Source organism: Salvelinus alpinus, chromosome 11, assembly GCF_045679555.1.
Source record: "Salvelinus alpinus chromosome 11, SLU_Salpinus.1, whole genome shotgun sequence".
Classification (NCBI taxonomy): domain Eukaryota; kingdom Metazoa; phylum Chordata; class Actinopteri; order Salmoniformes; family Salmonidae; genus Salvelinus; species Salvelinus alpinus.
In genome coordinates this window covers 71,064,372-71,091,864 of record NC_092096.1, presented here as the reverse complement: position 1 = coordinate 71,091,864, position 27,493 = coordinate 71,064,372, and the positions used below count along the sequence as shown (strand labels likewise).

At 45.7% G+C, this 27,493-nt stretch overlaps 1 long non-coding RNA gene across 1 annotated transcript in view; it reads right to left on the bottom strand.

Annotated features, from left to right (window-relative positions):
• Positions 1-268: 268 nt before the first annotated feature.
• LOC139534739 (uncharacterized) overlaps positions 269-27,493 on the bottom strand; it is a 66,190-nt gene continuing 38,965 nt past the window's right edge. The window contains exons 3-4 of the long non-coding RNA XR_011666996.1: positions 5,997-6,104; positions 269-2,411 (exon numbers count right to left, since the gene is read on the bottom strand). This is a non-coding gene — a long non-coding RNA (uncharacterized lncRNA). The remainder of the gene's footprint in view (positions 2,412-5,996; positions 6,105-27,493) is intronic.

Sequence of the window (27,493 nt, the reverse complement as noted above, 5' to 3'; positions counted from 1 at the left end):
TGTTTCTTGGTTTCTTTGGTTTGTTCTAGGTTAGTTTGGTTGATTTTGTGCATGCTACCTGTGCTGTGAAAAATGTCTGTGCTTTTTTCTATTTGTTGGTGAGCTAACATAAATATATATTGTGTTTTCCCTGTAAAACATTAAAAAAATCTGACATGTTGGCTGGATTCACAAGATGTGTATCTTTCATTAGCTGTATTGGACTTGTTAATGTGTGAAAGTTAAATTAAAAAAAAAAATTGTTTTTAAATTTCGCGCTCTGGCTTTTCAGTGGAATGTGGGAGGAGTTCCGCTAGCGGAACGGGGGGGCGAGACAGGTTAAGTGCCCTTGTTCAAGGGCACATATCGGTCAGATTGTTCACTCAGTCGGCGGCTCTTTGGAGCCGAAGCAGCGACCTTTCGCTTACTGGCCCAACGCTCTTAATAACCACTTGGGTACCTGTCGTAATGACATCATCTTTATGTCAAGTAAACCCCAAGTACTGCAACAACCCAAAATGAAATACACTCATAAAAACAATACTGGAAGACATTGTAGAGTCAGTAGACATTATAGAGTCAGTAGACATTATAGAGTCAGTAGACATTGTAGAGTCAGAAGACATTGTAGTGTCAGAAGAGTCAGTAGACATTGTAGAGTCAGTAGACATTATAGAGTCAGTAGAATCAGTAGACATTGTAGAGTCAGAAGACATTATAGAGTCAGTAGACATTGTAGAGTCAGTAGAGTCAGTATACATTGTAGAGTCAGTAGACATTATAGAGTCAGTAGAGTCAGTAGACGTTGTAGAGTCAGAAGACATTATAGAGTCAGTAGAGTCAGTAGACATTGTAGAGTCAGTAGACATTATAGAGTCAGTAGACATTGTAGAGTCAGTGGAGTCAGTAGACATTGTAGAGTCAGTAGAGTCAGTAGACATTGTAGAGTCAGTAGAGTCAGTAGACATTGTAGAGTCAGTAGACATTGTAGAGTCTAAAGAGTTTAGGAGGCTAAAGTGGCTGTGCATCACGTTGAGGTTCCTCAACCAATGGGATGTCTGGGTTCTGGCCTGGTGGGCGGAGATAAGGTTCCTTGGCTAATGAGATCTTTTCATTCAGGTGTGGTGGGCGGAGACGAGGTTGCAGTAACCAATAGGATCACTCCCTTCAGGTCTGGTGGGCGGAGACGAGGTTGCAGTAGACAATAGGATCTTGAGAGGATTTTGGCGTTTCATTGGTCAATAGGGTGGCTCCATTCAGGTCTGGTGGGCGGAGACGAGGTTGCAGTAACCAATAGGATCGCAAGGTAGAGGTTACTTTGCCAATATGATGGCTAGTGGGAGGATTTTGGCGTTTCATTGGTCAATAGGGTGGCTCCATTCAGGTCTGGTGGGCGAAGACGAGGTTGCAGTAACCAATAGGATTGCAGATGGAGATTCCTTGACAATAGGATCACTCCATTCAGGTCTGGTGGGCGGAGACGAGGTTGCAGTAACCAATAGGATTGCAAGGTAGAGGTTACTTTGCCAATATGATGGCTAGTGGGAGGATTTTGGCGTTTCATTGTTCAATAGGGTGGCTCCATTCAGGTCTGGTGGGCGGAGACGAGGTTGCAGTAACCAATAGGATCACTCCATTCAGGTCTGGTGGGCGGAGACGAGGTTGCAGTAACCAATAGGATCACTCCATTCAGGTCTGGTGGGCGGAGACGAGGTTGCAGTAACCAATAGGATCACTCCATTCAGGTCTGGTGGGCGGAGACGAGGTTGCAGTAACCAATAGGATCACTCCATTCAGGTCTGGTGGGCGGAGACGAGGTTGCAGTAACCAATAGGATCACTCCATTCAGGTCTGGTGGGCGGAGACGAGGTTGCAGTAACCAATAGGATCACTCCATTCAGGTCTGGTGGGCGGAGACGAGGTTGCAGTAACCAATAGGATCACTCCATTCAGGTCTGGTGGGCGGAGACGAGGTTGCAGTAACCAATAGGATCACTCCATTCAGGTCTGGTGGGCGGAGACGAGGTTGCAGTAACCAATAGGATCACTCCATTCAGGTCTGGTGGGCGGAGACGAGGTTGCAGTAACCAATAGGATCACTCCATTCAGGTCTGGTGGGCGGAGACGAGGTTGCAGTAACCAATAGGATCACTCCATTCAGGTCTGGTGGGCGGAGACGAGGTTGCAGTAACCAATAGGATCACTCCATTCAGGTCTGGTGGGCGGAGACGAGGTTGCAGTAACCAATAGGATCACTCCATTCAGGTCTGGTGGGCGGAGACGAGGTTGCAGTAACCAATAGGATCACTCCATTCAGGTCTGGTGGGCGGAGACGAGGTTGCGTAGCTGTTTGACCACGGTGTCGAGGAGTTTCTGTTTGTCTCGTTCTTCCTGAACTGAGCAGGTTGTTCTTATGACTCATGGCTTTCATCCTGGATGGAGAGAGGAAAAACAGAGAGTGAGGGAAGAGGGGGAGGATTGAGAGGGAGGAGTGAGAGGGGGAGGAGTGAGTGAGTGGAGGAGTGAGAGAGACTGGAGTGAGTGAGTGGAGTGAGAGAGGGAGGGAGGAGTGAGAGGGTGGAGAGAGAGGGAGGAGTGAGAGAGGGAGGAGTGAGTGAGTGGAGTGAGAGAGGGAGGGAGGAGTGAGAGAGTGGAGGAGTGAGAGAGACTGGAGTGAGTGAGTGGAGTGAGAGAGGGAAGAGTGAGAGAGGGTGGAGTGAGTGAGTGGAGTGAGAGAGGGAGGAGTGAGTGAGTGAGTGGAGTGAGAGAGGGAGGAGTGAGTGAGTGGAGTGAGAGAGGGAGGAGTGAGTGAGTGGAGGAGTGAGAGAGACTGGAGTGAGTGAGTGGAGTGAGAGAGGGAAGAGTGAGAGAGGGTGGAGTGAGTGAGTGGAGTGAGAGAGGGAGGAGTGAGTGAGTGGAGGAGTGAGAGAGACTGGAGTGAGTGAGTGGAGTGAGAGAGGGAAGAGTGAGAGAGGGTGGAGTGAGAGAGGGGGGAGTGAGAGAGGGAGGAGTGAGAGAGGGAGGAGTGAGTGAGGGAGGAGTGAGAGAGGGAGGGAGGAGTGAGAGAGTGGAGGAGTGAGAGAGACTGGAGTGAGTGAGTGGAGTGAGAGAGGGAAGAGTGAGAGAGGGTGGAGTGAGTGAGTGGAGTGAGAGAGGGAGGAGTGAGTGAGTGGAGTGAGAGAGGGAGGAGTGAGTGAGTGAGTGGAGTGAGAGAGGGAGGAGTGAGTGAGTGGAGGAGTGAGAGAGACTGGAGTGAGTGAGTGGAGTGAGATAGGGAAGAGTGAGAGAGGGTGGAGTGAGTGAGTGGAGGAGTGAGAGAGACTGGAGTGAGTGAGTGGAGTGAGAGAGGGAAGAGTGAGAGAGGGTGGAGTGAGAGAGGGAGGAGTGAGAGAGGGAGGAGTGAGTGAGTGAGTGGAGTGAGAGAGACTGGAGTGAGTTAGTGGAGTGAGAGAGGGAAGAGTGAGAGAGGGTGGAGTGAGAGAGGGAGGAGTGAGAGAGGGAGGAGTGAGAGAGGGAGGAGTGAGTGAGTGAGTGGAGTGAGAGAGGGAGGGAGGAGTGAGAGGGTAGAGAGAGAGGGAGGAGTGAGAGAGGGAGGAGTGAGAGAGACTGGAGTGAGTGAGTGGAGTGAGAGAGGGAAGAGTGAGAGAGGGTGGAGTGAGAGAGGGAGGAGTGAGAGAGGGAGGAGTGAGAGAGGGAGGAGTGAGTGAGTGAGTGGAGTGAGAGAGGGAGGGAGGAGTGAGAGGGAGGAGTGAGAGAGGGAGGAGTGAGAGAGGGTGGAGTGAGAGAGGGAGGAGTGAGTGAGTGGAGTGAGAGAGGGTGGAGAGAGAGGAAGAGAGAGGTAATAATGGAGAGGAAGAGAGGTATGGATGGAGAGGAAGAGGGGGGTATGGATGGAGAGGAAGAGCGAGGTATGGATGGAGAGGAAGAGAGAGGTATGGATGGAGAGGAAGAGAGAGGTATGGATGGAGAGGAAGAGAGGTATGGATGGAGAGGAAGAGAGGTATGGATGGAGACGAAGAGAGCGGTATGGATGGAGAGGAAGAGAGGTATGGATGGAGAGGAAGAGAGAGGTATGGATGGAGAGGAAGAGAGGTATGGATGGAGAGGAAGAGAGGTATGGATGGAGAGGAAGAGGGGGGTATGGATGGAGAGGAAGAGCGAGGTATGGATGGAGAGGAAGAGAGAGGTATGGATGGAGAGGAAGAGAGAGGTATGGATGGAGAGGAAGAGAGAGGTATGGATGGAGAGGAAGAGAGGTATGGATGGAGAGGAAGAGAGGTATGGATGGAGAGGAAGAGAGAGGTATGGATGGAGAGGAAGAGAGGTATGGATGGAGAGGAAGAGAGAGGTATGGATGGAGAGGAAGAGAGAGGTATGGATGGAGAGGAAGAGAGGTATGGATGGAGAGGAAGAGAGGTATGGATGGAGAGGAAGAGAGAGGTATGGATGGAGAGGAAGAGAGAGGTATGGATGGAGAGGAAGAGAGGTATGGATGGAGAGGAAGAGAGAGGTATGGATGGAGAGGAAGAGAGAGGTATGGATGGAGAGGAAGAGAGAGGTATGGATGGAGAGGAAGAGAGGTATGGATGGAGAGGAAGAGAGAGGTATGGATGGAGAGGAAGAGAGGTATGGATGGAGAGGAAGAGAGAGGTATGGATGGAGAGGAAGAGAGAGGTATGGATGGAGAGGAAGAGAGGTATGGATGGAGAGGAAGAGAGAGGTATGGATGGAGAGGAAGAGAGAGGTATGGATGGAGAGGAAGAGAGAGGTATGGATGGAGAGGAAGAGAGAGGTATGGATGGAGAGGAAGAGAGAGGTATGGATGGAGAGGAAGAGAGAGGTATGGATGGAGAGGAAGAGAGCAGTGGTGGGCCGTCAGGGCCTGCAAGGCCTTCTCTGCTGGCCTAAACATCATCAGAATATAATTTTTTTTTAAATATATTTTCCCACAAATATGTATTAAATTATTCCCCAGAGTAAGAGTTATACTCTTCATTTCATAGCTTTCCTCTTGGTTGCACTCCTTCCAGCCCCAGGTTGAGATTTGGAGGGCTGGTCTTTATGTTAGATCTTTTATCCAATCATATTCAGCCATCATGTGTTGCCAGGGGTCTAAAATCTGCCCTCAGGCCTTCAGAATCAACAGTGCGGGCGCTTGTAGCTTAAAGTGAATGGAAATTAAAATTTTGTGTCAACCAATCAGCTTTAGAGTTGGCTATTGTACGCCTGCTGGCTGGCTCCAGTGTTACACAGGAGCCAGCTAGCAGGCGTAGTGCGTCCACGTCTTTTGATTGGATTACCAATATTGAGAGGCAGGTCCTATGGGTAGGTCTATGCAGATCTAGGAAACTGAATTTGATAAACGAATTAATTCGCGTTCTACTAAGCTGTTTTTTCAACCCACAATGGCGGAAGGAGGAGAAGATATCGATTTGGTCGAGGATATAATTATAACGCCATTCTCAAGACGAACTTTTCAAGAAAAGTTAGACATTGTAAGGAGAGGTCGCCCGACGCCACAAAGCCTGTCACAGGCGGGAAAGGCGTTCGTTCGCTCGCCACTTTCAAAGTTTCAACTACGAGCGCTGTCAATGATTCACAGGCTCCGAGAAGCACTGCAAACTGTACTGCTGGGAATGCCTATTATTTGCAAGTGATCGATTTGGTGTTTGGAGCCACACTGGCTTTGCAAACTTGAGTTGTCTGTTTAACACTGTTTACCCAAAAATGTCAATTTGTCAATTTCAAGGTGACGCAACGCCTGGTTATACTGCGTTTCTGTCTAAATGTATAGTGTCTAGAGCCATGGCATAAGGATGGTAATAAGAGGTGGATTAATTCGGGTGGGACTGTGTAGTACCTCACTGAAGGCCTAGGCCCCAGGCCCACGGCACGCCACTGGAAGAGAGGGGTATGGATGGAGAGGAAGAGAGAGGTATGGATGGAGAGGAAGAGAGAGGTATGGATGGAGAGGAAGAGGGGTATGGATGGAGAGGAAGAGAGAGGGGTATACTTACTTTTCCAGCAGTGCTAGCGTAGTTCGGGTTGACTCTCTATTTGCAGGTGGGTCTTCCATAGTCCGCTAGATAGCTAGACCAGTCCCATTGGGTAAACAGATCTAACAACTAGAGACAGAGAGGGGAGGGGGAGGGGAGAGGGAGAGAGGAAGAGAAAGATAGATATGGAGAGAGAGAGAGACAGAGAGAGGGAGAGAGACAGAGACACGGAGAGAGAGAGGGAGAGACAGAGACACAGAGACACAGAGAAAGAGAGAGAGAGAGAGAGAGAGAGAGAGAGAGAGAGAGAGAGAGAGAGAGAGAGAGAGAGAGAGAGAGAGAGAGAGAGAGAGATAGAGAGAGAGATAGAGACAGAGACAGAGATAGAGATAGAGATAGAGATAGAGAGAGAGAGAGAGAGAGAGAGAGAGAGAGAGAGAGAGAGAGACAGAGCGCGCGAGCGAAGGGGTAAGAGAAGGAGGGAGAATTAAACGGATACGTCTCAATCCCAGGTGTATGATGTTGTGTGTGTGTGTGTGTGTGTGTGTGTGTGTGTGTGTGTGTGTGTGTGTGTGTGTGTGTGTGTGTGTGTGTGTGTGTGTGTGTGTGTGTGTGTGTGTGTGTGTGTGTGTGTGTGTGTGTGTCTGTGGTTACTGTGTCCTTTAAAAAAAAAACTGATTATAACATAGAACTACTGGCCTGTCGAACTTTAGCTAACACTAAACACACACACACCATATGGGAGGAAGAGGAGGGGAAAGGAATGACAGGAAGAGAGGGGAAAGGGAGGAGAGGAAGAGAGGGGAAAGGGAGGAGGAGAAAGTGACTGATTTGTACCACCGGTTCCAGTCTACAACCTTTTCCTTTGACCGTGTTATGACCCAGTCACGACCCAACACACACAGGACCGGTTCCTGACCTGGGTTTAACTCTTTTCCCCAAACGCACACACACACACATGCTAGTGTAGATAAGGAAGCTCATAGTATCATATTGATAGACTGCTCTGTGTTTAGAGGAAGTAACCTTAAAACTATACACACACACACACACACACACACACACACACACACACACGACTTCGCTAGCTCAGGTATTGAGGATTTGCATCAGAATCTGAGACAGGATCTCTTTCTTCTCAAATCACTTGATTCATATCAGAGAGAGAGGGACAGAGAGAAGAGGGGAGAGGGAGAGAAGAGAGGGAGAGAGAGAGGGGAGAGAAGAGAGGGAGAGAGTGAGGGGAGAGAAGAGAGGGAGAGAGTGAGGGGAGAGAAAGGGGGAGAGCGTGAGGGGAGAGAAAGGGGGAGAGAGTGAGGGGAGAGAAAGGGGGAGAGAGTGAGGGGAGAGAGAGATCTGAAATGTGTCTAGAGAGAGAGGGAGTGAGAGAGGGAGAAAGGGAGATTGAGAGAGGGAGGAGATAAGAGAAGGAGGTGAGTGCAGCAGTTGCAAAACAAGAGGCAAGTTGAGAGGGTAAAGGGGTTATTAGGATGAGGGCAGGGGTTGAGGTAACAGGGCACCCTATTCCCTATTACTGTGTACTACTACAGAACCCTATGGGTAGTGCACTATAAAGGGCCTCTAGATCTCTGGTCAAAGGTAGTGCACTATAAAGGGCCTATAGATCTCTGGTCAAAGGTAGTGCACTATAAAGGGCCTATAGATCTCTGGTCAAAGGTAGTGCACTATAAAGGGCCTATAGATCTCTGGTCAAAGGTAGTGCACTATAAAGGGCCTATAGATCTCTGGTCAAAGGTAGTGCACTATAAAGGGCCTATAGATCTCTGGTCAAAGGTAGTGCACTATAAAGGGCCTATAGATCTCTGGTCAAAGGTAGTGCACTATAAAGGGCCTATAGATCTCTGGTCAAAGGTAGTGCACTATAAAGGGCCTATAGATCTCTGGTCAAAGGTAGAGCACTATAAAGGGAATAGGCCATTTCAGATCCAACCCCAAACCCACGTTACCCAGCAGGCAGTGTGGTTGGCTACTGGTGGAGAACATGCACCCCTATCCCACACACACACACACACACACACACACACACACACACACACACACACACACACACACACACACACACACACACACACACACACACACACACACACACACACACACACACACACACACACACACACACACACACACACACACACACCCTCTCCCCTCTCAGTCTCGGTCTTCACCTCTTGTTGAACTTCTCTCTCTGCCTCCCTCACCTCATGGTGACCTGCTGTGCTATCGTTCCGCTCTACACAATCTCCCCAGGGGGAGGAGGATGAGGGGGAGGAGAGGAGGAAGAGGGGGAGGAGGGGAGGAGGATGAGGGGGAGGTGAGGAGGAGGAAGGTGAGGAGAGGAGGAGGGGGAGGAGAGGAGGAGGGGGAGGAGAGGAGGAGGAGGAGGGGGAGGCGAGGAGGATGAGAGGGGGAGGAGAGGAGGAGGAGGGGGAGGAGAGGAGGAGGAGGGGGAGGAGATGAGGAGGGGAAGGAGAGGAGGAGGAGGGGGAGGAGAGGAGGATGAGAGGGAGGAGAGGAGGAGGAGGAGGCGAGGAGGAAGAGGGGGAGGAGAGGAGGATGAGGGGGAGGAGAGGAGGAGGAGGAGGAGGAAGAGGGGGAGGAGGGGAGGAGGATGAGGGGGAGGTGAGGAGGAAGAAGGTGAGGAGAGGAGGAGGGGGAGGAGAGGAGGAGGAGGAGGGGGAGGCGAGGAGGATGAGAGGGGGAGGAGAGGAGGAGGAGGGGGAGGAGATGAGGAGGAGGGGGAGGAGATGAGGAGGGGGAGGAGAGGAGAGGGGGAGGATGAGAGGGAGGAGGGGAGGATGAGGGGAGGAGAGGAGGAAGAGGGGGATGGGGGAGGAGAGGAGGAAGAGGAGGAAGAGGGGGAGGAGAGGAGGAAGAGGGGGATGAGGGGGAGGAGGAGGGGGAGGAGAGGAGGAAGAGAGGGATGGGGGGTAATATTACTTCCAGAAGAAAAAGTGAAAAGAGAAGAATAAAAACATGACATGTTCTCCATTCTCCAAACCAGTTGTTCAATTTAGTCCTTTTTTTTGGCGTAACTTATTTTTTTACTTATTGTGTACATAATGTTGCTGCCTCCGTCTCTTATGATCGAAAAGAGCTTCTGGGACATCAGAAAAGCGATTACTCACCGCGGACTGGAAGAAACTTTTTCCTTCAACGAATTCGACAAGAAGGATATCCTGCTGTCACTGGAACACGCCCAGATCCACGCCTTTGCGATGAAGAAAAGACGTCCGGAAAAGGGGACGCAGAAACCGGAGGCCGGCGAGTAAACTCCCAATGCCTTCCATTTTCCTTGCTAATGTGCAATCGTCAGAAAATAAAATTGATGACCAACGGGACATTAAAAACTGTAACATCTTATGTGGCTGAAAGAAGAAACGGACAATACAGGATTAAGATTGAATCCTACTACACCATGGCTCTGACGCTCATCGGATGTGGCAGGGCTTGAAAACTATTACGAACTACAAAGGGAAACCCAGACGCAAGCTTACCAGTGACACGAGTCTACCAGACGAGCTAAATACCTTTTATGCTCGCTTCGAGGCAAGCAACACTGAAGCATGCACGAGAGCACCAGCTGTTCTGGATGACTGTGTTATCACGCTCTCCGTAGCCGATGTGAGTAAGACCTTTAAACAGGTCAACATTCACAAGGTCGCGGGGACAGATGGATTACCAGGACGTGTACTCAAAGCATGCGCAGACCAACTGTCAAGTGTCTTCACTGACATTTTCAACCTCTCCCTCACCGAGTCTGTAATACCTACATGTTTCAAGCAGACCACCATAGTCCCTGTGCCCAAGAACACCAAGGCAACCTGCCAAAATGATTACTGCTCCGTCGCACTCACAAAGGTAGCCATGAAGTGCTTTGAAAGGCTGGTCATGGCTCACATCAACAGCATCCTCCCGGACACCCTAGACCCACTCCAATTCGCATACCGCCCCAACAGATCCACAGATGACGCCATCTCAATCGCACTCCACACCGTCCTTTCTCACCTGGACAAAAAGAACACCTACATGAGAATGCTGTTCATCGACTACAGCTCAGCGTTCAACACCATAGTGCCCACGAAGCTCATCACTAAGCTAAGGACTCTGGGACTAAACACCTCCCTCTGCAACTGGATCCTGGACTTCCCGACGGGCCGCCCCCAGGTGGTGAGAGTTCTAAGAGTTTTCTCTAGCTAGCCCCTCCCCTCCTTTCTCTAGCTAGCCCCTCCCCTCCTTTCTCTAGCTAGCCCCTCCCCTTCTTTCTCTAGCTAGCCCCTCCCCTCCTTTCTCTAGCTAGCCCCTCCCCTCCTTTCTCTAGCTAGCCCCTCCCCTCCTTTCTCTAGCTAGCCCCTCCCCTCTCTCTAGCTAGCCCCTCCCCTCTCTCTAGCTAGCCCCTCCCCTCCTCTATCTCCTCCTTTCTCTGTTCCCTCCCCTCATTCTCTCCCCTTCTCCCCCCTCTCCTCCCCCACTCCTTCTCTCTCTTACTGTGTGTGTTTGTCTAACAGTTCTAATGGTTATTCCAGCTGTTAGATTTGTTTTGTAGGGAACGTTTTGGGAATAGTTTTTTCCCCCTGTGTTAACGGTTATAGGGCAGGGACACAGGGAATTGTTGTACATGTTCCTCTGAGGTTACAACCAGAGTGAGTTAGACACACAATATCACTTAAGAGTTCAGGGCAAAGGTCAGGGGTGAACCAATCTCACGCACAAACACCAGTGACCTGTCATACTACCGACGTAGTCACGGTTACAACACCCAGGTTAACGTAACCAAGACTCTTAAGTCGGCTTTTCTGCTGTCTCCATTCCTGCTCTCTTGCTCTCCATCGCTTAAACCCACCAGGGTTAAGCCTTGACCACACCACAGGTGACGCTTTAGAAAACGCCTCGTTAGCGTCGAGGTTATTCCTGAGGGCTTCTGTAAGAAAGGCTTGGGAATCCTCATATTTGATCTACATAGATTGTCCGCTACCATCAGTGAGTGAAAGTTCCCGACATTTTTCTTAATCGCACACACACACACAGCTCTGTGTTAAGACACTACATCACTACATCATCATCAGCCTCAGTGGGTCTGAGGGAGAGAAGAGGAAGGGGAACAACAGACATCCAGTCTGATAAGATATCAGTAGATCATGTTTAAGGAAGAGTGGTCGCTATGTCCTGTTCTACTTTCTGTCTGACCTCGGGACTACTTAGAGAACAAGGTCAAAGGTTATCTCTCTCGGGAACTGCTACTTTAGCTGCCATAGTTGGACCTTTTGAGGAGAAGGTCAAAGGTTATCTCTCTCGGGAACTGCTACTTTAGCTGCCATAGTTGGACCTTTTGAGGAGAAGGTCAAAGGTTATCTCTCTCGGGAACTGCTACTTTAGCTGCCATAGTTGGACCTTTTGAGGAGAAGGTCAAAGGTTATCTCAGGTCCAACTACTGAGAGTCTACCATTCACCTGTCACTCAACAGGAACTAACTTTCACCATCTCAACACACATTCGATGTTCTCTACCTCTGTCTCTCGTGCGCTCTCTCTCTCTCACACACACTATTACGTTCTGGTTCAACTTGGGGTCCCCCCTGTCGTACTGTGACACAAACCAGAAGCCCCTCCCCCCTTCTGAAGGGGAGAAAGAAAAGAAAGGGTGACCAGAGGGCATGACCCAAAACAGCAATCAGAATATTCATGACCCAAAACAGCAATCAAAATATTCATGACCCAAAACAGCAATCGGGATATTCATGACCCAAAACAGCAATCGGAATATTCATGACCCAAAACAGCAATCGGAATATTCATGACCCAAAACAGCAATCGGAATATTCATGACCCAAAACAGCAATCAGAATATTCATGACCCAAAACAGCAATCGGAATATTCATGACCCAAAACAGCATTCGGAATATTCATGACCCAAAACAGGAATCAGAATATTCATGACCCAAAACAGCAATCGGAATATGCATGACCCAAAACAGCAATCAGAATATTCATGACCCAAAACAGGAATCAGAATATTCATTTCCCAAAACAGCAATCAGAATATTCATGACCCAAAACAGCAATCAGAATATTCATTACCCAAAACAGCAATCAGGATATTCATGACCCAAAACAGAAATCAGAATATTCATGACCCAAAACAGCAATCTGAATATTCATGACCCAAAACAGAAATCAGAATATTCATGACCTAAGAGCAATCAGAATATTCCTGACCTAAGAATATATTCATGACCTAAGAACAATCAGAATCAGACCTAACAGCAATCAGAATATTCATGACATAATAGCAATCCGAATATTCATGACCTAACAGCAATCAGACCTAACAGCAATCCGAATATTCATGACCTAACAGCAATCAGCATATTCATGACCTAACAGCAATCAGACCTAACAGCAATCCGAATATTCATGACCTAACAGCAATCAGCATATTCATGACCTAACAGCAATCAACCCTAACAGCAATCAGAATATTCATGACCTAACAGCAATCAGACCTAACAGCAATCAGAATATACCAGTGGGCATGACCGAGTGGCACAGCGGTCTAAGGCAATGGATCTCAGTGCTAGAGGAGTCACTACAGACCCTGGTTCGATTCCAGGCTGTATTACAACCGACCGTGATTGGGAGTCCTATAGGGCGGATCACAATTGGCCAGGTGTTGTCCGGGTTAGTGGAGGGTTTGGCCGAGGTAGGCCGTCATAGTAAATAATAATTTGTTCTCAACTGGGCTTTTGGTCACCTGAGGGCTCTGTTTACCTCGGCTCCCGTGCTGGCCCATCCAGATCCTTCTTTGGCGTTCATAGAGGAGGTGGACGCGTCCGAGGCTGGGATTGGAGCCGTGCTCTCTCAGCGCTCGGGTACGCCACTGAAGCTCCGCCCCTGTGCCTTCTTCTCGAAGAATCTCAGCACGGCGGAGCGAAACTATGACGTGGGGGACCGGGAGCTGTTGGCTGTTGTCAAAGCTCTGAAGACGTTGAGACATTGGCTTGAGGGGGCTAAACACCCTTTCCTCAACTGGACTGACCACTGCAATCTGGAGTACATCCGGGCGGTGAGGAGACTGAATCCAGGCAAGGTCGGCCATGTTTTTCACCCGTTTTGTTTTTTCCCTTTCCTACAGACCAGGTTCCCAGAATGCCAAGGCAGACGCACTGTCCCGGCTGTACGACACAGAGGAGCGGCCCATGGATCCCACTCCCATACTCCCGGCCTCCTGCCTGGTGGCGCCGGTAGTGTGGGAGCTGGACGCGGACATTGAGAAGGCGTTACGTGCAGAGCCCGCTCCTCTCCAGTGTCCCGCTGGGCCTCTGTACGTTCCGTCTGTTGTCCGTGACCGGTTGTCTTATTGGGCCCACACGTCACCCTCCTCTGGTCATCCTGGGATCGGTCGGACGGTGCGCTATTTGGTTGGGAAGTACTGGTGGCCTACCTTGGCCAAGGACGTGAGGATTTATGTTTCCCCCTGCTCGGTGTGCGCTCAGTGTAAGGCTCCTAGGCACCTGCCCAGAGGGAAGGTGATCTCCCCCCTCACAGGGAAACACCACGATCCTGGTCTTTGTGGATCGGTTCTCTTAGTCCTGCTGTCTCCTCCCTCTGCTGCCCGGTCTCCCTACGGCCCTACATACTGTGGAGGCCTTGTTTACGCACGTCTTCCGGCACTACGGGGTGCCCGAGGATATAGTGTCTGATCGAGGTTCCCAGTTCACTTCGAGGGTCTGGAAGGCGTTCATGGAACGTCTAGGGGTCTCGATTACCCTGGGGTTTCATCCCGAGAGTAATGGGCAGATGGAGAGAGTGATCTAGGATGTGGGCAGGTTTTTGCTGTCGTATTGCCAGGATCGGCCGGGGGAGTGGGCAGCATTCGTACCCTGGGCCGAGATAGCTCAGAACTCGCTCCGCCACTCCTCCACTAACCTCTCCCCCTTCCAGTGCGTACTGGGTTACCAGCCGGTTCTGGCGCCTTGGCATCAGAGTCAGACCGAGGCTCCTGCGGTGGACTACTGGTTCAGGCGCGCGGAGTAGACATGGCACGCCGCCCATGTTCACCTCCAGCGGGCCGTACTGCGCCAGAAAGCCAGCGCAGACCGTCACCGCAGTGAGGCCCCGGTGTTTGCACCGGGGGACCGGGTCTGACTCTCGACCCGAACCCTGTCTCTCCGCCTGCCCTGCCGGAAGCTGGGGCCATTTGTGGGGCCATTTAAAGTTCTGAGGAGAGTGAACGAGGTTTGTTATAGGTTACAACTCCCCCCGATTACCGTATTAATCCCTCGTTCCATGTGTCTCTCCTCAGGCCGGTGGTGGTTGGCCCGCTCCAGGAATCTGAGGTGCGGGAGGTTCCTCCGCCTCCTCTGGACATCGAGGGGGCCCCGGCGTACTCCGTCCACACCATACTGGATTCGAGGCGTTGGGCCTTCAGTGCCTCAAGGAGTGGGAGGGGTACGGTCCGGAGGAGAGGTGCTGGGTTCCGGTGGAGGACGTGTTGGACCCTTCAATGCTGCGGGAGTTCCACCATCTCCGTCCGGATCGCCCTGCGCCTCGTCCTCCGGGTCGTCCCCAATGTAAAGAACTAGACTCCAAACCCTCTCTATGTAAAGTACTAAAGACTGAAGTGTAATAGATAAGTAAATTAGATTTTATAGGAGTAAAATGAGTGTCAGTGAGAGATACAGACAGTAAGAGAGGAGAGGAAATATCTTCCCCCCCAAGTTAAAGAAATAATTACGTGTAGCGTTGAGGTATTTTTATCCTGTTATCTTGACTAAAGATGAACGCTAACTGAAGCAAGACAGATCACAGATAGACTGGAATACAGACCGGACTCAATTACAACAACATCTATATTTATATACAGGCCTGTGTGTGTGTGTGTGTGTTGTTTTGGTAGGACACACTCCCCCAAGCAGTAGGCCTTAATCCTAGAAGGTGTGGAGGATCAGATATGGGGTGTTTTTCTTACGAACGGGCGGGGCGGTGACTGTTGTCATGGTAACACCCCCAGATAAATGGCTCAGACAACAGGAAGCAGAGTTGATGTTGACACAAACACACACACGTAGGTCAGTTGGTTCACGGTATCGTGAACACAAACACTCAGAAATAGGGCGATATATTAAATCAGAATGTACAGTACCAGTCAAAAGTTTGGACACCATCTACTCATTCAAGGGTTTTTCTTTATTTTTACTATTTTCTACTTTGTAGAATAATAGTGAATACATCAAAACTATGAAATAACACATATGGAATCATGTAGTAACCAAAAAAGTGTTAAACAAATCAAAATATATGATATATTTTAGATTCTTCAAAGTTGCCACCCTTTGCCTTGATTACAGCTTTGCAACTTCTTGGCGTTCTCTCAACCAGCTTCACCTGGAATGCTTTTCAAACAGTCTTGAAGGAGTTCCCACATATGCTGAGCAATTGTTGTCTGCTTTTCACTCAGCGGTGCAACTCATCCCAAACCATCTCATTTGGGTTTAGGTCGAGGTCATTTGAAAAACAAATGATAGTCCCACTAAGCTCAAACCAGATGGGATGGCATATCACTGCAGAATTCTGTAGTAGCCATGCTGGTTAACTGTGTCTCGAATTCTAAATAAATCACAGACAGTGTCACCAGCAAAGCACCCCCGCACCATAACACCTTCTTCCCCTTCTTCTTCCCCATGTCTCACAAAGACACGGTGGTTGGAACCAAAAATCTCAAATTTGGACTCATTAGACTAAAGGACAGATTTCCACTGGTCTAATGTCCATTGCTCGTGTGTCTTGGCCCAAGCAAGTCTCTTCTTATTGGTTTCCTTTAGTAGTGGTTTCTTTGCAGCAATTCAACCATGAAGGCCTAATTCACGTAGTCTCCTCTGAACAGTTGATGTTGAGATGTGTCTGTTACTTGAATCCTGTGAAGCATTTATTTGGGCTGCAATTTCTGAAGCTGGTAACTCTAATTAACTTATCTTCTGCAGCAGAGGTAACTCCGGGTCTTCCTTTCCTGTGGCGGTCCTCGTGAGAGACAGTTTCATCATAGCGCTTGATGGTTTTTGCGACTGCACTTTAAAAGTTCTTGAAATTTTCCACATTGACTGACCTTCATGTCTTAAAGTAATGGACTGTCATTTCTCTTTGCTTATTTGAGCTGTTCTTGCCATAATATGGACTTGGTCTTTTACCAAATAGGGATCTTCTGTACACCAACTCTACCTTGACACAACCCAACTGATTGTATCAAATTCATTAAGAAAGAACACCTGTTAATTGAAATGCATTCCAGGTGACTTCCTCATGAAGCTGGTTGAGAGATTGCCAAGAGTGTGCAAAGCTGATATCAAGGCAACGGGTGGCAACTTTGAAGAATGATTCCATATTTGTTATTTCATAGTTTTGATGTCTTCACTATTATTCTACAAAGTAGAAAATAGTAAAAATAAAGAAAAAGTGTTTATGATCAACCCATAAATAATCTAGTCCTACAGTGCATTCAGAAAGTATTCAGACCCCTTGACTTTTTCCACATGTTGTTACGTTACAGCCTTATTCTAAAATGGATTAAACAAATCAAATTCTCATCAATCTACACACAATAGCCCATAATGACATCACAATACCCCATAATGACATCACAATACCCTATAATGACATCACAATACCCCATAATAACAAAGCGAAAACTAGGTTTTTAGATGTGTTATTTCATAGTTTTTATGTATTCACTATTATTCTACAATGTAGAAAACAGTACAAATAAAGAACCTTCCCACTCCACAGACACAACTCGCTATTTATATTTGAGGTTTGGTTCGACATAATCGGTCATATGGAAACACAATGACACATTATTTACTGTGATAGAGAAGTTAGCCGCTGTAACAATTCCATTTTTATGTCTCAACTCTCAAAAATGTTGAACAGAACCTACTAAAACGGGATAAGCAATGAACATGATTTTATAAAATGCCCAGTTTGTCACCACGTACAGGTAGCAGCATGCTAGCTGTCTAGTCTGTGTTTTAGAAATGAGCAACGAGAATAAAATGACATATTTATATAAGGAACTCTGAGAAATAAGCATCTTATCCAGGAAAATGCTCAGTTTCTGTCGCGCGCTGCGTCTGGCCACAGACTGTTATGTGTTAGCTGTATAGTCTGTGTTCTGAGCATAAAAATATGCATTTGTCTGAGGGATTGTCAACTCGTTCGCATTCTGAGAAAGAAGCATCTTATCCAGGTAGGCCGCTTCATTTCAACATCTACAACAAAGTGAACAGGAAGTTGTTGTTCAAACAACTTGAGACTTGACAGAGAGGTGTGTCCATAACCGTTTAACTGTTCTACCTTGTTAGGAAGCAAATAGATACAAGTTGGACTACATTTATAGACTAGCAGGCTATTCACTGACAGTGGACTTGTGCTTGAGAGATTGGTAATGAGACCTGTGGTAATGTTCTAGAATGCTGTGGTAATGTTCTAGAATGCTGCGGTAATGTTCTAGAATGACATGGTAATGTTCTAGAATGCCGTGGTAATGTTCTAGAATGATGTGGTAATGTTCTAGAATGACGTGGTAATGTTCTAGAATGATGTGGTAATGTTCTAGAATGCCATGGTAATGTTCTAGAATGATGTGGTAATGTTCTAGAATGCTGTGGTAATGTTCTAGAATGACATGGTAATGTTCTAGAATGCCGTGGTAATGATCTAGAATGATGCGGTAATGTTCTAGAATGCTGTGGTAATGTTCTAGAATGACATGGTAATGTTATAGAATGCCGTGGTAATGTTCTAGAATGATGTGGTAATGTTCTAGAATGACGTGGTAATGTTCTAGAATGATGTGGTAATGTTCTAGAATGCCATGGTAATGTTCTAGAATGATGTGGTAATGTTCTAGAATGCCATGGTAATGTTATAGAATGCCGTGGTAATGTTCTAGAATTATGTGGTAATGTTCTAGAATGCCGTGGTAATGTTCTAGAATGCCGTGGTAATGTTCTAGAATGCCGTGGTAATGTTCTAGAATGCTGTGGTAATGTTCTAGAATGCTGTGGTAATGTTCTAGAATGCATTGTAATGTTCTAGAATGATGTGGTAATGTTCTGGAATGCCATGATAATGTTCTAGAATGATGTGGTAATGTTCTAGAATGCTGTGGTAATGTTCTAGAATGCCGTGGTAATGTTCTAGAATGCTGTAGTAATGTTCTAGAATGCCACGGTAATGTTCTAGAATGATGTGGTAATGTTCTAGAATGCCATGGCAATGTTCTAGAATGCCATGGTAATGTTCTAGAATGCTGTGGTAATGTTCTAGAATGCCGTGCTAATGTTCTAGAATGCTGTGGTAATGTTCTAGAATGCCGTGGTAATGTTCTAGAATGATGTGGTAATGTTCTAGAATGCTGTGGTAATGTTCTAGAATACCATGGTATTGTTCTAGAATGCCGTGGTAATGTTCTAGAATGCCGTGATAATGTTCTAGAATGACGTGGTAATGTTGTAGAATGCTATGGTAATGTTCTAGAATGCTGTAGTAATGTTCTAGAATGCCACGGTAATGTTCTAGAATGATGTGGTAATGTTCTAGAATGCTGTGGTGATGTTCTAGAATACCATGGTATTGTTCTAGAATGCCGTGGTAATGTTCTAGAATGCTGTGATAATGTTCTAGAATGCCGTGGTAATGTTCTAGAATGCTATGGTAATGTTCTAGAATGCCATGGTAATGTTCTAGAAAGCCGTGGTAATGTTCTAGAATGCTGTTGTAATGTTCTAGAATGGTGTGGTAATGTTGTAGAATGCCTGCTACCAGAAGTCAGTCATTATTAGTGTGTTTTAAGCTTGTGAAAGACTTATATTTAGCCTTGGTAAAATTTTACATGCAGTTTATTGAACTTTAACTGTGCAACAACGCTTATTTAGAGAAAAAACAAAAAAAACATACTGTATAATGTGATTCGCCGATAACTTTTTTAAAAACTAGATATGATTTTTAGGCCATATCGCCCAGCCGTACTGCCCAGCCGTACTGCCCAGCCGTACTGCCCAGCCGTACTGCCCAGCCGTACTGCCCAGCCCAGCCGTACTGCCCAGTCCTACTGCCCAGCCCTACTGCCCAGCCCTACTGACCAGCCCTACTGCCCAACCCTACTGCCCAGCCCTACTGCCCAGCCCTACTGCCCAGCCGTACTGCCCAGCCCTACTGCCCAGCCCTACTGCCCAGCCGTACTGCCCAGCCCTACTGCCCAGCCCTACTGCCCAGCCGTACTGCCCAGCCGTACTGCCCAGCCCTACTGCCCAGCCGTACTGCCCAGCCGTACTGCCCAGCCCTACTGCCCAGCCGTACTGCCCAGCCCTACTGCCCAGCCATACTGCCCAGCCCTACTGCCCAGCCCCACTGCCCAGCCGTACTGCCCAGCCGTACTGCCCAGCCCTACTGCCCAGCCGTACTGCCCAGCCGTACTGCCCAGCCCTACTGCCCAGCCGTACTGCCCAGCCCTACTGCCCAGCCGTACTGCCCAACCGTACTGCCCAGCCCAGCCGTACTGCCCAGCCCAGCCGTACTAGTGCAACAGAACCAAAAGAGAGCTAAATAAAACCAGAGAGATTGAGGAGTGGAGACTAAATAAAACCAGAGATTGAGGAGTGGAGACTCTAAATAAAACCAGAGATTGAGGAGTGGAGACTAAATAAAACCAGAGATTGAGGAGTGGATACTCTAAATAAAACCAGAGATTGAGGAGTGGAGACAAAATAAAACCAGAGATTGAGGAGTGGAGACTAAATAAAACCAGAGAGATTGAGGAGTGGAGACTCTAAATAAAACCAGAGAGATTGAGGAGTGGAGACTAAATAAAACCAGAGATTGAGGAGTGGAGACTCTAAATAAAACCAGAGAGATTGAGGAGTGGAGACTAAATAAAACCAGAGAGATTGAGGAGTGGAGACTAAATAAAACCAGAGAGATTGAGGAGTGGAGACTAAATAAAACCAGAGAGATTGAGGAGTGGAGACTAAATAAAACCAGAGATTGAGGAGTGGAGACTCTAAATAAAACCAGAGAGATTGAGGAGTGGAGACTCTAAATAAAACCAGAGAGATTGAGGAGTGGAGACTCTAAATAAAACCAGAGAGATTGAGGAGTGGAGACTCTAAATAAAACCAGAGAGATTGAGGAGTGGAGACTCTAAATAAAACCAGAGAGATTGAGGAGTGGAGACTCTAAATAAAACCAGAGAGATTGAGGAGTGGAGACTAAATAAAACCAGAGAGATTGAGGAGTGGAGACTAAATAAAACCAGAGATTGAGGAGTGGAGACTCTAAATAAAACCAGAGAGATTGAGGAGTGGAGACTAAATAAAACCAGAGAGATTGAGGAGTGGAGACTAAATAAAACCAGAGAGATTGAGGAGTGGAGACTAAATAAAACCAGAGAGATTGAGGAGTGGAGACTAAATAAAACCAGAGATTGAGGAGTGGAGACTCTAAATAAAACCAGAGAGATTGAGGAGTGGAGACTCTAAATAAAACCAGAGAGATTGAGGAGTGGAGACTCTAAATAAAACCAGAGAGATTGAGGAGTGGAGACTCTAAATAAAACCAGAGAGATTGAGGAGTGGAGACTAAATAAAACCAGAGAGATTGAGGAGTGGAGACTCTAAATAAAACCAGAGAGATTGAGGAGTGGAGACTCTAAATAAAACCAGAGAGATTGAGGAGTGGAGACTCTAAATAAAACCAGAGAGATTGAGGAGTGGAGACTCTAAATAAAACCAGAGAGATTGAGGAGTGGAGACTAAATAAAACCAGAGAGATTGAGGAGTGGAGACTCTAAATAAAACCAGAGAGATTGAGGAGTGGAGACTCTAAATAAAACCAGAGAGATTGAGGAGTGGAGACTAAATAAAACCAGAGAGATTGAGGAGTGGAGACTAAATAAAACCAGAGAGATTGAGGAGTGGAGACTCTAAATATAACCAGAGAGATTGAGGAGTGGAGACTCTAAATAAAACCAGAGAGATTGAGGAGTGGAGACTAAATAAAACCAGAGAGATTGAGGAGTGGAGACTAAATAAAACCAGAGAGATTGAGGAGTGGAGACTCTAAATAAAACCAGAGAGATTGAGGAGTGGAGACTAAATAAAACCAGAGAGATTGAGGAGTGGAGACTCTAAATAAAACCAGAGAGATTGAGGAGTGGAGACTAAATAAAACCAGAGAGATTGAGGAGTGGAGACTAAATAAAACCAGAGATTGAGGAGTGGAGACTCTAAATAAAACCAGAGAGATTGAGGAGTGGAGACTAAATAAAACCAGAGAGATTGAGGAGTGGAGACTAAATAAAACCAGAGAGATTGAGGAGTGGAGACTAAATAAAACCAGAGAGATTGAGGAGTGGAGACTAAATAAAACCAGAGATTGAGGAGTGGAGACTCTAAATAAAACCAGAGAGATTGAGGAGTGGAGACTCTAAATAAAACCAGAGAGATTGAGGAGTGGAGACTCTAAATAAAACCAGAGAGATTGAGGAGTGGAGACTCTAAATAAAACCAGAGAGATTGAGGAGTGGAGACTAAATAAAACCAGAGAGATTGAGGAGTGGAGACTCTAAATAAAACCAGAGAGATTGAGGAGTGGAGACTCTAAATAAAACCAGAGAGATTGAGGAGTGGAGACTAAATAAAACCAGAGAGATTGAGGAGTGGAGACTAAATAAAACCAGAGAGATTGAGGAGTGGAGACTCTAAATAAAACCAGAGAGATTGAGGAGTGGAGACTCTAAATAAAACCAGAGAGATTGAGGAGTGGAGACTAAATAAAACCAGAGAGATTGAGGAGTGGAGACTAAATAAAACCAGAGAGATTGAGGAGTGGAGACTCTAAATAAAACCAGAGAGATTGAGGAGTGGAGACTAAATAAAACCAGAGAGATTGAGGAGTGGAGACTAAATAAAACCAGAGAGATTGAGGAGTGGAGACTCTAAATAAAACCAGAGAGATTGAGGAGTGGAGACTAAATAAAACCAGAGAGATTGAGGAGTGGAGACTAAATAAAACCAGAGATTGAGGAGTGGAGACTCTAAATAAAACCAGAGAGATTGAGGAGTGGAGACTCTAAATAAAACCAGAGAGATTGAGGAGTGGAGACTAAATAAAACCAGAGAGATTGAGGAGTGGAGACTAAATAAAACCAGAGAGATTGAGGAGTGGAGACTAAATAAAACCAGAGATTGAGGAGTGGAGACTCTAAATAAAACCAGAGAGATTGAGGAGTGGAGACTCTAAATAAAACCAGAGAGATTGAGGAGTGGAGACTCTAAATAAAACCAGAGAGATTGAGGAGTGGAGACTAAATAAAACCAGAGAGATTGAGGAGTGGAGACTCTAAATAAAACCAGAGAGATTGAGGAGTGGAGACTCTAAATAAAACCAGAGAGATTGAGGAGTGGAGACTAAATAAAACCAGAGAGATTGAGGAGTGGAGACTAAATAAAACCAGAGATTGAGGAGTGGAGACTCTAAATAAAACCAGAGAGATTGAGGAGTGGAGACTAAATAAAACCAGAGAGATTGAGGAGTGGAGACTAAATAAAACCAGAGAGATTGAGGAGTGGAGACTCTAAATAAAACCAGAGAGATTGAGGAGTGGAGACTCTAAATAAAACCAGAGAGATTGAGGAGTGGAGACTCTAAATAAAACCAGAGAGATTGAGGAGTGGAGACTCTAAATAAAACCAGAGAGATTGAGGAGTGGAGACTCTAAATAAAACCAGAGAGATTGAGGAGTGGAGACTCTAAATAAAACCAGAGAGATTGAGGAGTGGAGACTCTAAATAAAACCAGAGAGATTGAGGAGTGGAGACTAAATAAAACCAGAGAGATTGAGGAGTGGAGACTCTAAATAAAACCAGAGAGATTGAGGAGTGGAGACTCTAAATAAAACCAGAGAGATTGAGGAGTGGAGACTCTAAATATAACCAGAGAGATTGAGGAGTGGAGACTCTAAATAAAACCAGAGAGATTGAGGAGTGGAGACTAAATAAAACCAGAGAGATTGAGGAGTGGAGACTCTAAATAAAACCAGAGAGATTGAGGAGTGGAGACTCTAAATATAACCAGAGAGATTGAGGAGTGGAGACTCTAAATAAAACCAGAGAGATTGAGGAGTGGAGACTAAATAAAACCAGAGAGATTGAGGAGTGGAGACTAAATAAAACCAGAGAGATTGAGGAGTGGAGACTAAATAAAACCAGAGAGATTGAGGAGTGGAGACTAAATAAAACCAGAGAGATTGAGGAGTGGAGACTCTAAATAAAACCAGAGAGATTGAGGAGTGGAGACTAAATAAAACCAGAGAGATTGAGGAGTGGAGACTAAATAAAACCAGAGAGATTGAGGAGTGGAGACTCTAAATAAAACCAGAGAGATTGAGGAGTGGAGACTAAATAAAACCAGAGAGATTGAGGAGTGGAGACTAAATAAAACCAGAGAGATTGAGGAGTGGAGACTAAATAAAACCAGAGAGATTGAGGAGTGGAGACTAAATAAAACCAGAGATTGAGGAGTGGAGACTCTAAATAAAACCAGAGAGATTGAGGAGTGGAGACTCTAAATAAAACCAGAGAGATTGAGGAGTGGAGACTCTAAATAAAACCAGAGAGATTGAGGAGTGGAGACTAAATAAAACCAGAGAGATTGAGGAGTGGAGACTCTAAATAAAACCAGAGAGATTGAGGAGTGGAGACTCTAAATAAAACCAGAGAGATTGAGGAGTGGAGACTAAATAAAACCAGAGAGATTGAGGAGTGGAGACTAAATAAAACCAGAGAGATTGAGGAGTGGAGACTCTAAATAAAACCAGAGAGATTGAGGAGTGGAGACTAAATAAAACCAGAGTGATTGAGGAGTGGAGACTAAATAAAACCAGAGATTGAGGAGTGGAGACTCTAAATAAAAACAGAGTGATTGAGGAGTGGAGACTAAATAAAACCAGAGATTGAGGAGTGGAGACTAAATAAAACCAGAGATTGAGGAGTGGAGACTCTAAATAAAACCAGAGTGATTGAGGAGTGGAGACTAAATAAAACCAGAGATTGAGGAGTGGAGACTAAATAAAACCAGAGATTGAGGAGTGGAGACTCTAAATAAAACCAGAGAGATTGAGGAGTGGAGACTCTAAATAAAACCAGAGAGATTGAGGAGTGGAGACTCTAAATAAAACCAGAGAGATTGAGGAGTGGAGACTCTAAATAAAACCAGAGAGATTGAGGAGTGGAGACTCTAAATAAAACCAGAGAGGTTGAGGAGTGGAGACTCTAAATAAAACCAGAGAGATTGAGGAGTGGAGACTAAATAAAACCAGAGAGATTGAGGAGTGGAGACTCTAAATAAAACCAGAGAGATTGAGGAGTGGAGACTCTAAATAAAACCAGAGAGATTGAGGAGTGGAGACTCTAAATAAAACCAGAGAGATTGAGGAGTGGAGACTAAATAAAACCAGAGAGATTGAGGAGTGGAGACTCTAAATAAAACCAGAGAGATTGAGGAGTGGAGACTCTAAATAAAACCAGAGAGATTGAGGAGTGGAGACTAAATAAAACCAGAGAGATTGAGGAGTGGAGACTAAATAAAACCAGAGAGATTGAGGAGTGGAGACTCTAAATAAAACCAGGGAGATTGAGGAGTGGAGACTAAATAAAACCAGGAGATTGAGAGTGGAGACTAAATAAAACCAGAGAGATTGAGGAGTGGAGACTAAATAAAACCAGAGAGATTGAGGAGTGGAGACTCTAAATAAAACCAGAGAGATTGAGGAGTGGAGACTAAATAAAACCAGAGAGATTGAGGAGTGGAGACTAAATAAAACCAGAGAGATTGAGGAGTGGAGACTCTAAATAAAACCAGAGAGATTGAGGAGTGGAGACTCTAAATAAAACCAGAGAGATTGAGGAGTGGAGACTCTAAATAAAACCAGAGAGATTGAGGAGTGGAGACTAAATAAAACCAGAGAGATTGAGGAGTGGAGACTAAATAAAACCAGAGAGATTGAGGAGTGGAGACTCTAAATAAAACCAGAGAGATTGAGGAGTGGAGACTAAATAAAACCAGAGAGATTGAGGAGTGGAGACTAAATAAAACCAGAGAGATTGAGGAGTGGAGACTCTAAATAAAACCAGAGAGATTGAGGAGTGGAGACTAAATAAAACCAGAGAGATTGAGGAGTGGAGACTAAATAAAACCAGAGATTGAGGAGTGGAGACTCTAAATAAAACCAGAGAGATTGAGGAGTGGAGACTAAATAAAACCAGAGTGATTGAGGAGTGGAGACTAAATAAAACCAGAGATTGAGGAGTGGAGACTCTAAATAAAACCAGAGTGATTGAGGAGTGGAGACTAAATAAAACCAGAGATTGAGGAGTGGAGACTAAATAAAACCAGAGAGATTGAGGAGTGGAGACTCTAAATAAAACCAGAGATTGAGGAGTGGAGACTCTAAATAAAACCAGAGATTGAGGAGTGGAGACTCTAAATAAAAACAGAGATTGAGGAGTGGATACTCTAAATAAAACCAGAGATTGAGGAGTGGAGACAAAATAAAACCAGAGATTGAGGAGTGGAGACTCTAAATAAAACCAGAGAGATTGAGGAGTGGAGACTCTAAATAAAACCAGAGAGATTGAGGAGTGGAGACTCTAAATAAAACCAGAGAGATTGAGGAGTGGAGACTAAATAAAACCAGAGAGATTGAGGAGTGGAGACTCTAAATAAAACCAGAGAGATTGAGGAGTGGAGACTCTAAATAAAACCAGAGAGATTGAGGAGTGGAGACTAAATAAAACCAGAGAGATTGAGGAGTGGAGACTAAATAAAACCAGAGAGATTGAGGAGTGGAGACTCTAAATAAAACCAGAGAGATTGAGGAGTGGAGACTCTAAATAAAACCAGAGAGATTGAGGAGTGGAGACTAAATAAAACCAGAGAGATTGAGGAGTGGAGACTCTAAATAAAACCAGAGAGATTGAGGAGTGGAGACTCTAAATAAAACCAGAGAGATTGAGGAGTGGAGACTAAATAAAACCAGAGAGATTGAGGAGTGGAGACTAAATAAAACCAGAGAGATTGAGGAGTGGAGACTCTAAATAAAACCAGAGAGATTGAGGAGTGGAGACTAAATAAAACCAGAGAGATTGAGGAGTGGAGACTAAATAAAACCAGAGAGATTGAGGAGTGGAGACTCTAAATAAAACCAGAGAGATTGAGGAGTGGAGACTAAATAAAACCAGAGAGATTGAGCAGTGGAGACTAAATAAAACCAGAGATTGAGGAGTGGAGACTAAATAAAACCAGAGAGATTGAGGAGTGGAGACTAAATAAAACCAGAGTGATTGAGGAGTGGAGACTAAATAAAACCAGAGATTGAGGAGTGGAGACTCTAAATAAAACCAGAGTGATTGAGGAGTGGAGACTAAATAAAACCAGAGATTGAGGAGTGGAGACTCTAAATAAAACCAGAGAGATTGAGGAGTGGAGACTAAATAAAACCAGAGATTGAGGAGTGGAGACTAAATAAAACCAGAGAGATTGAGGAGTGGAGACTCTAAATAAAACCAGAGATTGAGGAGTGGAGACTCTAAATAAAACCAGAGATTGAGGAGTGGAGACTCTAAATAAAAACAGAGATGGAGGAGTGGAGACTAAATAAAACCAGAGATTGAGGAGTGGATACTCTAAATAAAACCAGAGATTGAGGAGTGGAGACAAAATAAAACCAGAGATTGGGGAGTGGAGACTAAATAAAACCAGAGAGATTGAGGAGTGGAGACTCTAAATAAAACCAGAGATTGAGGAGTGGAGACTAAATAAAACCAGAGAGATTGAGGAGTGGAGACTAAATAAAACCAGAGAGATTGAGGAGTGGAGACTAAATAAAACCAGAGAGATTGAGGAGTGGAGACTAAATAAAACCAGAGAGATTGAGGAGTGGAGACTAAATAAAACCAGAGAGATTGAGGAGTGGAGACTCTAAATAAAACCAGAGATTGAGGAGTGGAGACTCTAAATAAAACCAGAGAGATTGAGGAGTGGAGACTAAATAAAACCAGAGAGATTGAGGAGTGGAGACTCTAAATAAAACCAGAGAGATTGAGGAGTGGAGACTCTAAATAAAACCAGAGAGATTGAGGAGTGGAGACTAAATAAAACCAGAGAGATTGAGGAGTGGAGACTCTAAATAAAACCAGAGAGATTGAGGAGTGGAGACTCTAAATAAAACCAGAGAGATTGAGGAGTGGAGACTAAATAAAACCAGAGAGATTGAGGAGTGGAGACTAAATAAAACCAGAGAGATTGAGGAGTGGAGACTCTAAATAAAACCAGAGAGATTGAGGAGTGGAGACTCTAAATAAAACCAGAGAGATTGAGGAGTGGAGACTAAATAAAACCAGAGAGATTGAGGAGTGGAGACTCTAAATAAAACCAGAGAGATTGAG